The sequence below is a fragment of the Mobula hypostoma genome, chromosome 2 (assembly GCF_963921235.1).
Source record: "Mobula hypostoma chromosome 2, sMobHyp1.1, whole genome shotgun sequence".
Classification (NCBI taxonomy): Eukaryota; Metazoa; Chordata; class Chondrichthyes; order Myliobatiformes; family Myliobatidae; genus Mobula; species Mobula hypostoma.
The window spans coordinates 99433488-99447011 of record NC_086098.1 but is presented as its reverse complement, the minus strand read 5'-3'; positions in this window follow the sequence as shown (position 1 = coordinate 99447011).

Genomic DNA, 13524 nt, shown 5'->3' with positions numbered 1-13524 from the left:
TAAGATAACAGCATCAATCAAGCTCTATCGTTGTCTAGGGGTAAATGACCAATTTCAAAATGACTCAAAGTTCAGTCCAGTTTAGTAGTTCAGTTCGCAGTAATCGTTGCCATGGCGATGGACAAGGTGGGGGAAGAGAGACAGAATAGGAACAACTGATCATTCAGAACACTGCTTCACTCACAGACCAGCGGGATGGCTCACAGACCAGCGAGATGGCTCACAAACAGCTTTTGGGCAGGTCCTTGGTGATGTCACCTGAGGTCACCGACTGTGACCCCTCCTCCAGATGCGGTCGATCCTCTGCAGTGAACCCGGCACCCAGGCAAGGGCGGACACACACCGGGTTCCCGCTGATCGTACCTTTCCACCCTTGTCGTTGTCCGGTACTTCTCACCCACTCATGAGAAGCGCACCGCTTCCAGGGTCTCGTTACCTCGGGTGGCGTGTGTGTCTGTCTTAGCGAACCTGTCCCTTTTTATCCCCCTGCTGGGGTATCGCCTGTCCATCACTTCAAACAGTTCAGGGCTCAAAGGGGGGAGCCGCTCCAGACAGCTCTTCCTCTCACATCCCTTCATTACACATCTCCAGACGCTGCTCCATTGTTCCTTATCTCTCCTTCCCCTGAGGGCAGGTGGCAGACCAACTGCTGATGCCACTGATGCTAGCCCAGGCCAGCAAACATCTTAATTTTATGTGTATTCTCGTAACAATGTAAAGCGGCAGTTGATAGGTTCTTGATTAGTCAGAATGTCAGAGTTTACAAGGAGAAGTCAAGCAAATGGGGTTGAGAGAGATAATAAACAAACCATGATGGAATGGTGGAGCAAACTCAATGGCTTGATTGGCCTAATTTTTCTCCTACGTCTTATAGTCTTGTGCTCTATGTTTTTTTTGCTAACCACTGGGCTAGCATGTCAATTGTTGTGCCTGTGCAACTACATATCAATTAAATAAAAGCATGTATGGGGAACGCAAACACGAGGAAATCTGCAGATAACCCACATCAAAGTTACTGGTGAACACAGCAGGCCAGGCAGCATCTCTAAGAAGAGGTACAGTCGATGTTTCGGGCCGAGACCCTTCGTCAGGACTAACTGAAGGAAGAGCTAGTAAGAGACTTGAAAGTGGGAGGGGGAGGAGGAGATCCAAAATGATAGGAGAAGACAGGAGGGGGAGGGATGGAGCCAAGAGCTGGACAGGTGATTGGCAAAAGGGATATGAGAGGATCATGGGACAGGAGGCCCGGGGAGAAGGAAAAGGGGAAGGGGGGAAACCCAGAGGATGGACAAGGGGTATAGTCAGAGGGACAGAGGGAGAAAAAGGAGAGAGAGAGAAAGAATGTGTGTATATAAATAAATAATGGATGGGGTACGAGGGGGAGGTAGGGCAGTTGAACATTGACTTCCCTAACTTCCGCTGATGTCCCAGGGCCTCCTGTCCCATGATCCTCTCATAACCCTTTTGCCAATCACCTGTCCAGCTCTTGGCTCCATCCCTCCCCCTCCTGTCTTCTCCTATCATTTTGGATCTCCTCCTCCCCCTCCCACTTTCAAATCTCTTACTATCTCTTCTTTCAGTTAGTCCTGACGAAGGTTCTTGGCCCAAAACGTCGACTGTGCTTCTTCCTATGGCTACTGCCAAGTCTGCTGTGTTCCACCAGCATTTTGTGTGTGTTGCTTGAATTTCCAGCATCTGCAGAATTCCTCGTGTTTAAGTTTTGAAATCTACAGATGCTGGAAATTCAAGCAACACACACAAAATGCTGGTGGAACACAGCAGGCTTGGCAGCAGCCATAGGAAGAGGTACAGTCGACGTTTTGGGCCAAGAACCTTCGTCAGGACTAACTGAAAGAAGAGATAGTAAGAGATTTGAAAGTGGGAGGGGGAGTGATTGCTTCAAAAGAAGTAGATCCATACATTACACTTCTTCCCCTTGCAATGCAACATAAAACTGTATATGTACAAAATATTTAATTTCCTTTCTTAAACCATATTCACAATAACGGTCCATAGCTCCTTTCACTATACTAAAGGTTTAGTCTTTTGGGTGGCACTCTGTTTCCTTCTGGATAGTGCCTCTGGACCTGTGAAGTGGCAGCAGGTTGCGTAGGTGTCTTGACTAAGATGAAGTTCTCGGTCTGGTATCATGTTGCTGTCAGTGACGTGATGATCACTGAGGGGTGACTCCAGTGGCTGTAATGTGTCCATCTTGTTGGATGCAGTTGACTCAGGTGTGTTCTTCGGCTGAGCATCCAGTATTTGGTCCACATGAATTCTCCATGTATGATCTCCAACATCCACTCTGTACATTAGTGGTCCAGTCTTTAACTATCCAAACAGGTGTCCTCTTAACTTCTCAATAATCATATGTTACAACTCCCTGTCCAATCTCAAAGCTCTTTTCTGCTTCACTTGGCAACTGACTGAACTGTTTGTTCTGCACTTCCCTCCGTAGATCTCGTTTCAGAAAATCGATGCAAGATCTCAGATTCTTGTTCATGAACAGCACTGCAGGTGTTTGATTTGTTGTCACATGATCAGAGTTCAGATACACAAAAAGGAAGTTGTCCACCTTGTGCTGTAGAGAAATATCCTTCTTGTCTGTCACTTTAACGGACCTTGAGTGTTTGATAAGCCTTTCAGCCAACCCATTCATTGCTGATTAGTGAGGAGTGGACTTGCAATGTCAGATGCCATTTTTCTTCATGAAAAATCGGAATTTTTTTGATGTGTATTGTGGTCCATTGACACTCACAGTTTGTTTTGGTAAGCCATTTCTGGCCAAGATAGTCCTTAGAGTGGAGACAGTCTTTGCTGACGTAGTTGACTTCATTGGTACAAGCTTTGGCCACTTTGAATGAACATGCACAGCAATCTGAAACATGGAGTCCATGAATGACCCAGCAAAGTCCACTTGGTGCGTGGCCACTTCAGTGGTGATGTCTGTTATCTGTCAAGTAGGGGACCGTGCACAATTCTGATTTGATGGAGACGGATGTGAGAGTACAGAGAAATATCTGGAAAACTTCTGAAATGCGCGCTTTGCTGCCGCTGCTTCTGTGTGGTAACTGGAATCTCCGGAGCTGAAGGCCCCGAAATCCTCGGCTTTGTGTGTTTCAGTGGCTGGGGTGAGGTCAAAGGTGTTCGGCAGAGGATGACGCTTGGGAGGCTGTATCGTAGATGCTGGTCGGAAGCTCGAAGTTTTCAGATGGATGGACTCAGTGTCAGCTGTGGTTGGCTGCTTCCAAGGCATCGGCAAGTTGACGTTGCCTGGAGGTTTATGGCAGGGAGTTTCTCCCTTTTGCCGCCTGCTATCGGGGAATTGGGAGTCGATGGACTCAGGGACTTCTGAGACTTTATTTACCATGCCCATGGTTTGTTCTTCATCAAATTATGGTATTGCTTTGCACTGCTGTAACTATATGTTATAATTATGTGGTTCTGTCAGTGTGTCTTTGGTTTGTCCTGTTTTCTGTGATATCACTCCGGAGAAACATTGTATCATTTCTTAATGCATGTACGTATTTCTAAGTGACAATAAAAGAGGACTGAGTGTTCTCATAATCTAATCTAAATCAATATGTACACTTTGCCATGGCGAAGACAGCCTTCCTCTGGGCGTAACACTTCCTGGGGGTATGCATTTTGAACTTCTTAGCATCTCAAATAGTTTGGCCAAGTCTTCAATCTGTTTATCTATTCTGGGCCACAACACATGAGACTCTTCATCTTGACTGTACCCAGGTCTCCTCACGCAGATTCTCAAACACCCTGTACGCAGCCTAGAGGGGAGCACAACACGAGATCCACACATCAGCGTTCTTTGACATAATGACATTTGGTCTTGTCTCACTGAGAACTCTGGAAACATAGGATTACCATGAGCTGGCCATCCTTACCTGGTGATGTCATAGGTTTTTGACAATGTCAGGTCATTCCCTGTTTCTCTTTGTATTTCAGAATTTGTTAGTAGCAACTGGTCCACCTTTTACCAAAATGGATTATCATACATTTCCCCACACTGTATTGCATCAGCCACTATTTTGCTCATTCTTCTGATTGTCTAAGTCCTGCTGCAGTCATGTTTCTTCCTCAGCACTACCTAACCCTCCACCTAGCTTTATATCATCTGCAAACTTTGCCATAAAGCCATCAAGTCCATTAACTAAATTATTGACAAACAATGTGAAAATTAGCAGTTCCAATGCTGACCCCTGAGGAACACCACTAGTTACTGGCAGCTAACCAGTAAAGCTTCCTTTATTCCCACTCTTGTCCCCTGCCTGTCAGCCATTCCTCTCTTCATACCAGTATATCTTTCCTGTAATGAAATAAGATTTTATCTTGTTAAGCAACCTCATGTGTGGCACCCTTTCAAATGCCTTCTGAAAATCCAACTAAATGACATCCACTGCCTCTCCTTTGTCCACCCCGTCCATAACTTCCTCAAAGAACTCTAACAGATTTGTCAGGTAAGATTTCCCTTCATAGACATCATGCTGACTTTGGTTTATTTTATCATTAGTCAACAAGTACCCCGAAATCGCATCCTTAATAATAGACTCTAACACTTTCTCAACCACTGAGGTTAGGCTAACTGGCCTATAATTTCTTATCTTTTGCCTTCTTCCCTTATTAAAGAGTGGAGTGACATTTACAATCTTCCAGTCCTCTGGGACCATGCCAGAATCAAGTGATTCTTTAAAGATCATGAACAATGCATCCATTATCTCTTCAGCAACCTCTCTTAGGTCTCTAGGATGTAGTCCATCTGGTCCAGGCCACTTTTCCACCTCAAGACCTTTCAGTGTGCCTAGCACGTTTTCCTTTGTTATAGCAGTGGCACTCACTCCTGCTCCCTGACACTCACAGACTTCTGGCACACTGCTAGTACCTTACACAGTGAAGATTAATTCAAAGTATTCCTTCTGTTCATCTGACACTTCTTTGTCCATCATTACTGCCTCACCAGCATCATTTTCCAGTAGTCCATTATTAACTCTCACCTCCCTTTTACTCTTTGTATACTGAAAAAAAACTTTAAGTATCCTGCTTTGTATTATTGGCCAGTTTGCCCTCATATTTAATCTTGTCCCTTCTTATAACTTTGTTAGATGCTTTTTGTTGTATTTTAAAGCTTCCCAATCGTTGAACTTCCCTCTAACTTTTGCTACCTTATATTGCCTTTCCTTGGCTTTTATGCGGTCCTTAACTTCTCTTGTCAGCCACGATTGCCTACCACTGCCATTGGAGAAATTTTTTCTTCTGTAGGACATATCTATCCTGTGCCTTGTGAATTATTCCCAGAAACTTCAGCCATCTCTGCTCTGTCATCATCCTTGCTAGTGTCCTCCTCCAACCCACCTGGGAAAGCTCCTCTCTCACACCCCTGTAATTCTCTTTATTCCTTTGTGATACTGATACATAAGACTTGTGCTTCTCCCTCTCAATTTTCAGAATGAATTCAATCATATTAAGATCAGTATCTCTTAAGGGTTCCTTTACATTAAGCTCTCTAATAAGATCTGGTTTATTACACAACGCTCAATCTAACATAACCTTTCCCCCAGCAGGCTCAAGCACAAGCTGTTCTAAAAAGCCAACTCATAGGCTTTCATCAAATTTCCTCTCTTCTGATCCATATTCTTTCCAGTTCTTGATCATTCACTTAACTGCATTGCCAATGGCAGTGGTAGGCAATTCAGTGATTTGGAAATGTTCTTATATCCATCTCCCGAGTTGTGCTTTTTAATAACAGTTCTACGGAGTTGATTGGAGTATTGTCTTGTATTCAAGACGTAGTTTTTGCCAGAATACTGACTCACCAGCAGTTGGACCTTCCAGATACAGGTGTATTTTTACCACAATCAATTGAAACACCTTGACAAGCACACAGGTCTCAAAAAGCAGATGTCTATTTAACTAATTATGTGACTTCTAAAACTAATTTTGTTGTACCAGTGTTGATTTGGTGTGTCATATTAAAGGGGAAGGGGTGTTTTATATTTGTAATTAATTTAGATCATTTTGTAAACATCTGTTTTCACTTTTACAGGAAAGAGTCTTTTTCTGTTGATTAGCATAAAAAAACAAATTAAATTCAATGTTGTGAAGCAATATAACCTGAAAACTTCCAAGGGGCTGAATACTTTTTATAAGCACAGTATGTAGTTGCATGCGGACACAAAAAAAATCCACTATTAAAATCCAGAGCCGTAAACCACAGTTACTAACCACAGTAAATAAAAGGCTGGTAACCGTAGTCCACAATTCAGAGATCTTTTCTGACTGCAACGTTCTGAAATCTTCTTGAGCAGCTACATCTCTAGTAAGGGAAGTTCAAAGCCCAGAAATTCCGAGTAAACATACTATCAAAGTATGAAAAGCATATACAACCTTGAGATTCAATTTTTCGCAGGCACCCACTGGAAGGTGGAGAAATACAATAAAATGCATGAAAAAGTTCGACCAACATCCAATATGCAAAAGAGGACAAGTTGAGGAACTAATAAAAACGTAAACAAATACTGAGAACATGCACAACAGAGTCGGTAAAGGTGAGCCAACAGGCTGTGAAGACAGTTTAGCACTGAGCTGATTGAAGCCACTCACACTGATCCATAAGCCCAATGGTTTCAAGGTAAAAACTGCTTCTGAACCTGGTGGTGTGGAAACCAAGACTCCTACACATCCTGTCTGATGGTAGTAGTGAGAAGAGAGAGAGGTAGGTCAAACAAGATGAGCTCAGGTGAAGCATCTTGGCTGTAATAAAGTAGTTGTGCTGAACTCCAGTTCATTTTCCGCTCTCGGGTTTTGACGCATTGATCTGACTGAAGACTGCCCCAGTGCTTCTGGTGATGGCCGAACCTTCATCTGGGTCAGGGTGTTATACCTGCATTCCTGAGAGTGTAGCTTCCAGAATGAGGTTGACTTCATTCTAAAGACTGAAGTCTTTGAGTTTGTGGATCTTCCACTTCATGTTCTGGTATTGCCAAGTGGACATTAAGTGTGCATTGCTGGGACCACTAAGGTTGTTTCTACTCAGACAGATGAACCATTCAAGTAGCACCAGGAAAGAAATAAAAATTCACAACTTTCTACAGCACAGTGGCAATTTCATACACTGCTGCATATGAAATCGTTGCTGTGTAAACATTGTCAAAAGGTTAAAAGAACATTAAATGAAAAGTAAATAAAAAATGGAGGATCCGAGGGGAACTGAAGTAATTTGGGCCCTCAGTTCCACTCAATGTTGCATCCTTGGATAATTGTTTTATTATTGATTTCTCACCCTTATTGAATAGTCTCTGTATTAGGTGGTAATAATTTATTTTTCTTTCATTTTAAAAAGCAAACAGAGCTGGTGAAGATTACTGTTCTTCATAACTCTCCTCAAATCAGTCACCCTGCTATTTTCAAAGGTACTGAGTCAGTCACTTGATGTAACTTGTAAGACCATAAGGCCATAAAGCATAGGAGCAGAATTAGGCCATTCAGCCCATCGGGTCCGTTCTGCCATTCTATCATGGCTGATTTATTATCCTCCTCAACCTTATTCTCCTGTCTTCTGCCCATAATGTTTGACACCCTTACTAATTAAGAACCTTTCAATTTTTACTTAAATATACCCAATGACTTGGCCTCCACAGCTGTCTGTGGCAATCAGTTCTACAGATTCACCACCCCCTGGCTAAAGAAATTTCTCCTTATCACTGTTCTCAAGAGACATCCTCTTGAGACAGTGTTCTCTCGTAGGCTCCCCCACTTTTGGAAACATCCTCTCTATATCCACTCTTCCTCGGCCTTTCAACATTCAATAGGTTTCAATGACATTCTCCAACATTCTTCTAAATTCCAAGGAATACAGGCCTACAGCCATCAACTGCTTTTCATGAGTTAACTTTTCTTCCCCTGGATAATTTTCGTGAACCTTCTCTGGACCCTCTCCAATGTCAACATATCCTTTCTTAGAAAAGGGGCCTAAAACTGCTCACTATTCTCTGTGTGGACTGACCAATGCCTTCTAAACCCTCAGCATTAGATCCTTGGTTTTATATTCTAGCCTCTCTTGTTCTATAAATACCACAGGCTGCAGCAAACACTTTCTAAGTTTGAACGGGCAAAAATAAGATACTGGACTAAAATGCACGAATGTCAAGTGGGCAGATCTGTAATAAACCTGTTGTTGTCTGCAATGTACATATCAGTCTATTCTGAATTAGCAATCTTGCACTGTAATTTTGAAACAGCAGCTAGTACACGAGTATTTCATAACAATCCTGACTAAAAGGTTAAAAGCACTTCAGGTATCTGATAAAACAATTCATTTGAATAGTATTGCTATCCTTTGTAACAAATCTAAGTGAAGTGTCGTGTTTCCTTTTATTTTGTAATTAATTTACACCAGTTAATTGTAACTGAAGATAATTTATTATTTTGTAAGTTTGTATGAATAATATTTTAATTAATTATCTTTCCACTGTTTCTAATTATTAGTTAACTATGTCTAAAAATTATATAACAAATTATGCGAGAGGTATCAGGGATGTATTTTCTGATGCCAATGCACATGCCCATTATGGTATAACTTCTAGCAAATTTGGTTTCCAAATAAATTTAATAGCACGTAACCCTTGCTGTCAGATGACCGCTTGGTCCTGAGGCATAATTGCTGTTTGCGGTCTTCTTTACCTTGGAACAGCTGCAATATCAAAGCTTTGCAGTCTTCAGGCAGACACAGGAGGTTAGTACAGCCACAAAATATGAGCTAAATTTTGCAATAATCTGATGTTTATTGCAGGATAAATCCAATGAATTTTGACTGTAAACTTTCCAGGCTTGAGTCTAATCCGGAAGATAAAAATTACAGAGTTATGGATTCATAGAGTCATAGAGCGCTGCAGCTTAGAAACAGGCCATTTGGCCTATCTAATCTATTGCGAACACGTATTCTGCCTAAGCCCATTGACCTGCACCTGGACCAGAACACTCCATACCCCTCCCATTGATGTACCTATCCAAACGGTGCAATCAAACCCCATCCACCTCTTCAGCTGCCAGTTCATTCTATGCTCGCACCACCTTCTGAGTGAAGTCGCCCCTCCTGAGGTTCCCCTTTAATATTTCATTTTTCACTATTAACTGATGACTACTAGTTCTAGTGACACCCAACCTCAGTGGAAAAAGCCTGCCCTATCTATACACTCATAATGTTGTATATCTCTATCAAATCTCCACTCATTCTTCTGTGAATCAGGGAAAAATATTCTTAACTATGTTGGAAGGAGACATAAATTCAACTCATTAAAATGCATTAGTCTAGAATCACCATCACAGAGGGTAAGGTTTTTATGCAATAAAATGCAACTGGAAACCAAATAATGCTCACGTTCCTGTTCTGCAAATTGAAGTGTAAAATCTATGTGATTGATACATTTACAGACTAAGATCATTGAGCATGCTCAGTGACATCAGTCAAAGGACAACACAGGAATGATGACAAAAATAGTTTGCAGATGCTAGATGAGGAGAGGTATAGCACAGCAAGTGAGTGTTTCTGAAAGAAGAGCACTTTTGGTATGGTTATCTGAAATTTTGAAAGTCGGTATTGCTACCATTGGGTTGCAAGTTAACCAAGCAGATTATGAGATATTGTACAACATTTCAGTTCGAAGCTCTCTTTTTTGACTGAAATCTGCAGCATGTAATTTCCCTTGAAACAATGTACTTTTAAATCAATTTAATTGCCTACATATTTAATGATCATTTAATGATCCATGATCTTTTGAAAGACTTGACAGTCCAGGCAGAATTGGGACTTTTAAGCTGACGAAAGTTCATTGCTGTGGCCAGAAGCGAGGCAGGATGGGGACACTCCAAGCCAGGCTGAAACGCAGAGGCCCCCTCTACCCAGATTCTTGTTAGGAAACATGCAGTTGCCAGAGAACAAGATCAAGGACCTGAGAGCAAGATTGCTGTATTGGAGGGAAATGAGGGATTGTTATACTCTATGTCTGAGCAAGACATGGCTATCCCCAGGCATGCCATATACAGTGAATGAACTGGAAAGCTTCTCGATTCTTTCGATGACTGAACTGCTGATTCAGAAAAGGCAAAAAGGTAGAGGTATATGTTTCATGACAAACTCATGGTGGTGTTCTGATGTGGCATTTTTGTTGAAACATGTTCCCCTGACTTGAATATCTAATGATGAAATGACATTCATTCTATTTACCAAGGGAGCTCTCTTCCATAATCCTTGCTGCAGAGCTGACTACAATTAGGCACTTCAGATACTGCATGATACTATCTCCAAGCAAGAAACCGACCATTCCGATGAACTTTAAATCATAGTCAGAGACTTCAACCAGCTTGTTTGAAAAAAAAACCCTGCCCAATTACCATTAGCATATAACCTATAGTACCAGAGGTCCTAATATACTAGACCACTATTATAGTAAGATAAATAATGCCTTCAGTTCCATGCCTTGACCATATTTCAGTAAATCAGATCATTCAGCTGTCCTTCTCCTACCTCCATACAGGCAGAGGCTAAAGGGCAAAGTTCCAGAGACTAGGACAATGGAAAGGTAATTGTCGGAGGCAGCGGAGTAGCTTTGAGATTGCTTCAAGTCAGTGGACTGGCCATGTTCAAAGACTCATCTGTGGATCTTAATGAATAAACTATGGTTGTCAAAGAACTTGAATAAAACAGTTATAGATGTGTGTGTCCCTACAAAATCATTTAGAGTCTTCGCCAACCAGAAACGCTGGATGAACCATGAGATCCATTATCTGCTGAGGGTCAGATCAGAGACATTCACATCTGATGATCAAGAAAGTTAAAAGAGGTCCAGGTATGATCTCTGGAAAGCCATGGCATGGGTCAAGTTGCAACTCAGGACCAGATCTGAATCAACGAAGGATACTCAGTAATCATGACAGGGCTCGAATGCTATCACCTCTTAAATCAAGCAACATAGGCAACAGCAGGGCTTCACTTCCAGAGAGCTCAATGCTTTCTACGCTCACTTTAGCTGTATAAACATGGAGGAACCATCAGGGACTCCCACAGCCCCTGATGATCTTGCAATTTCACTCTCTGAGGCCGCTGTGCGATCAGCTTTCAGGAAGGAGAACCAATGTAAAGCATCTGGTCCAGATGGGGTATGTGGCCATGTACTAAAGACCTGTGCTAATCAACTGGCTGGAGTATTCGGCGATCTTTTACCTCTCATTTCGGCAGCCTGCAGTACCAACCTGCTTCAAACAACCTTCAATTATACCAGTGCCTAAGAAGAACCCAGTGACCTACCTTAATGACTATTGTCCAGTAGCATGTTCATCTACAGTGATGAAGTGATTTGACAGTGTGGTGATGAAACGTATCAACTCCTGCCTGAGAAGTGACTTGGTTCCATACCAATTTGCCTGCTGGAGCAAGAGGTCCACAGCAGATGCCATCTTATTGGCCCTTCACTCAATCCTGGAACAAACGGACAACAAAGATGCATATATCAGGATGCTCTTTATGGACTACAGCTCTGCTTTCAATACTATCATCCCATCGAAACTAATCAATAAGATCCAAGACCTTGACCTCAATACTTCCTAGTGCAATTGGATCCTTAGTTTCCTCACTTGCAAACCCCAGACAGTTCGTATTGGCAACAGCATCTCCTCCATGATCTCTATCAGCACAGGTGCACCACAAGACTGTGTGATTAGAACCCTGGTCTACTTGTTTTGCTGTCATGAGTGTATAACTAAACACAGTTCAAATGCCATATTCAAGTTTGCAGATGACATCATTGCCATTGGCCAATTCAGATGTGGTGATGAATCAGCCTATCGCAGGGAGATTAAAAATCTGGCTGAGTGGTGCCATAATATTAACCTATTACTCAATGTCAACAAGATGAAGCAACTGATTATTGCCTTTAGGAGGAGGAAACCAGGGTTCCATGAATCAGTCCTCATTAGAGAATTGGAGGTTGAGGGTGTCAGCAACCTTAAGTTCCTCGCTGTTGTTATTTCAGAGGATCTGTCCTGGATCCATCACGTAAGTGGAATTATGAAAAAAGCATTGCGAAGCGTTTACATCCATAGGAGTTTGTAAAGATACAGCATGACATCTAAAACTTTGACAAACTTCTATAGATGTATAGTGAAGAGTATGTAGACTGGAATAGAAGCAACAATGCCCTTGAACAGAGATTCCTACAAAAAGTAGTAGATATGGAGGAATCCGTCAATGGTAAAGCCCTCCTCATGATTGAACACAATTACATGAAACACTGTCATAGGAAAGCAGCATCCGTCATCAGGGTCTCCCATCACCCAGGCCATGCGCTCTTCTTGTCACTGCCATCAGGAAGAAGGTACAGGAACCTCAGAATTCAGACTGCCAGGTTTAGAAACAACTATCACCCTCCATCAGGGTCTTGAACCAAAAGAGATAGCTTCACTTGACCCGCCATTGAAATGCTCCCGCAACTTATGGACTCACTTCAAGGACTCTTCATTTCACTTTCTCAGTATTATTTATTTATTTATTGTTATTACGTTTTTCCTTCTTTTTCTATTTGTACAGTTTGTTGCCTTATATATAATGGCTGAAAACCTAAGTTGCTGCAGTCTTTCATTGAGTCAGTTCTGGTATAAATTGTATGTACTTATTGAGTATGTCCGCAAGGCAATCAATCTCAGCACTGTATATGGTGACATATATGTACTTTATTACTAAAATTACTTTGAACTTTTGCAGTACAAGGACTTGGTTTAACAAATGCCTGCTCCCCACTGAAGATTTTATCCATTGGATACAGAATCAATTGGGTCCGGTTAAGATGGCGCCAGCAAAGGGTTCATCGGGTGACTTCTTGCAGCTAGTGAATCTCATCAATTATTTCACTTTTTCTACACCTTCTGCTTGTTCTTTTGGTCTTGGTTGTGTTTCAGAAACTGTTGGAGCCTTTGATGTGCAGGTTGGAGTTTGATCAAATGATCCAGCGCTCTACTGTCCCTGGAGAGGACCGAGAGCTGCCTTGTACAGAAGAATAGAGAAGAGGCGCAGGGCCATGATCGACTCCATTTTGTAGTGTTGAGTAACACTGTAGCATCGAGGCGAATGCAGATGAGGTCAATGGTCATGCTCAATGGACGCCATGGGTCGGTGGGTTGGCAGCTGGGTCAGCAGAGTTCAGAAGGCCATAGGTCGGCAGCGTGGTATTCGGGAGGCCGCAGGTTCGCAGTGTTCAGAGGGCTGCAAGTTGGCAGTGTGGTGTTTAGAAGGCCACAGATCGGCAGCGCAGTGGTCACTCTTCATGGAAGGACTGAGTTCAATTCTGATTAAAGGATATTCAATCGGTTCAGTAGGTACATTTAACATCAGAGAAATGTATACAATATATATCCTGAAATTCTTTTTCTTCACAAAAATCCATGAAAACAGTGTGCCCCAAAGAATGAATGACAGTTAAATGTTAGAACCCCAAACCCAACCACCCAGCTCCACCCTCC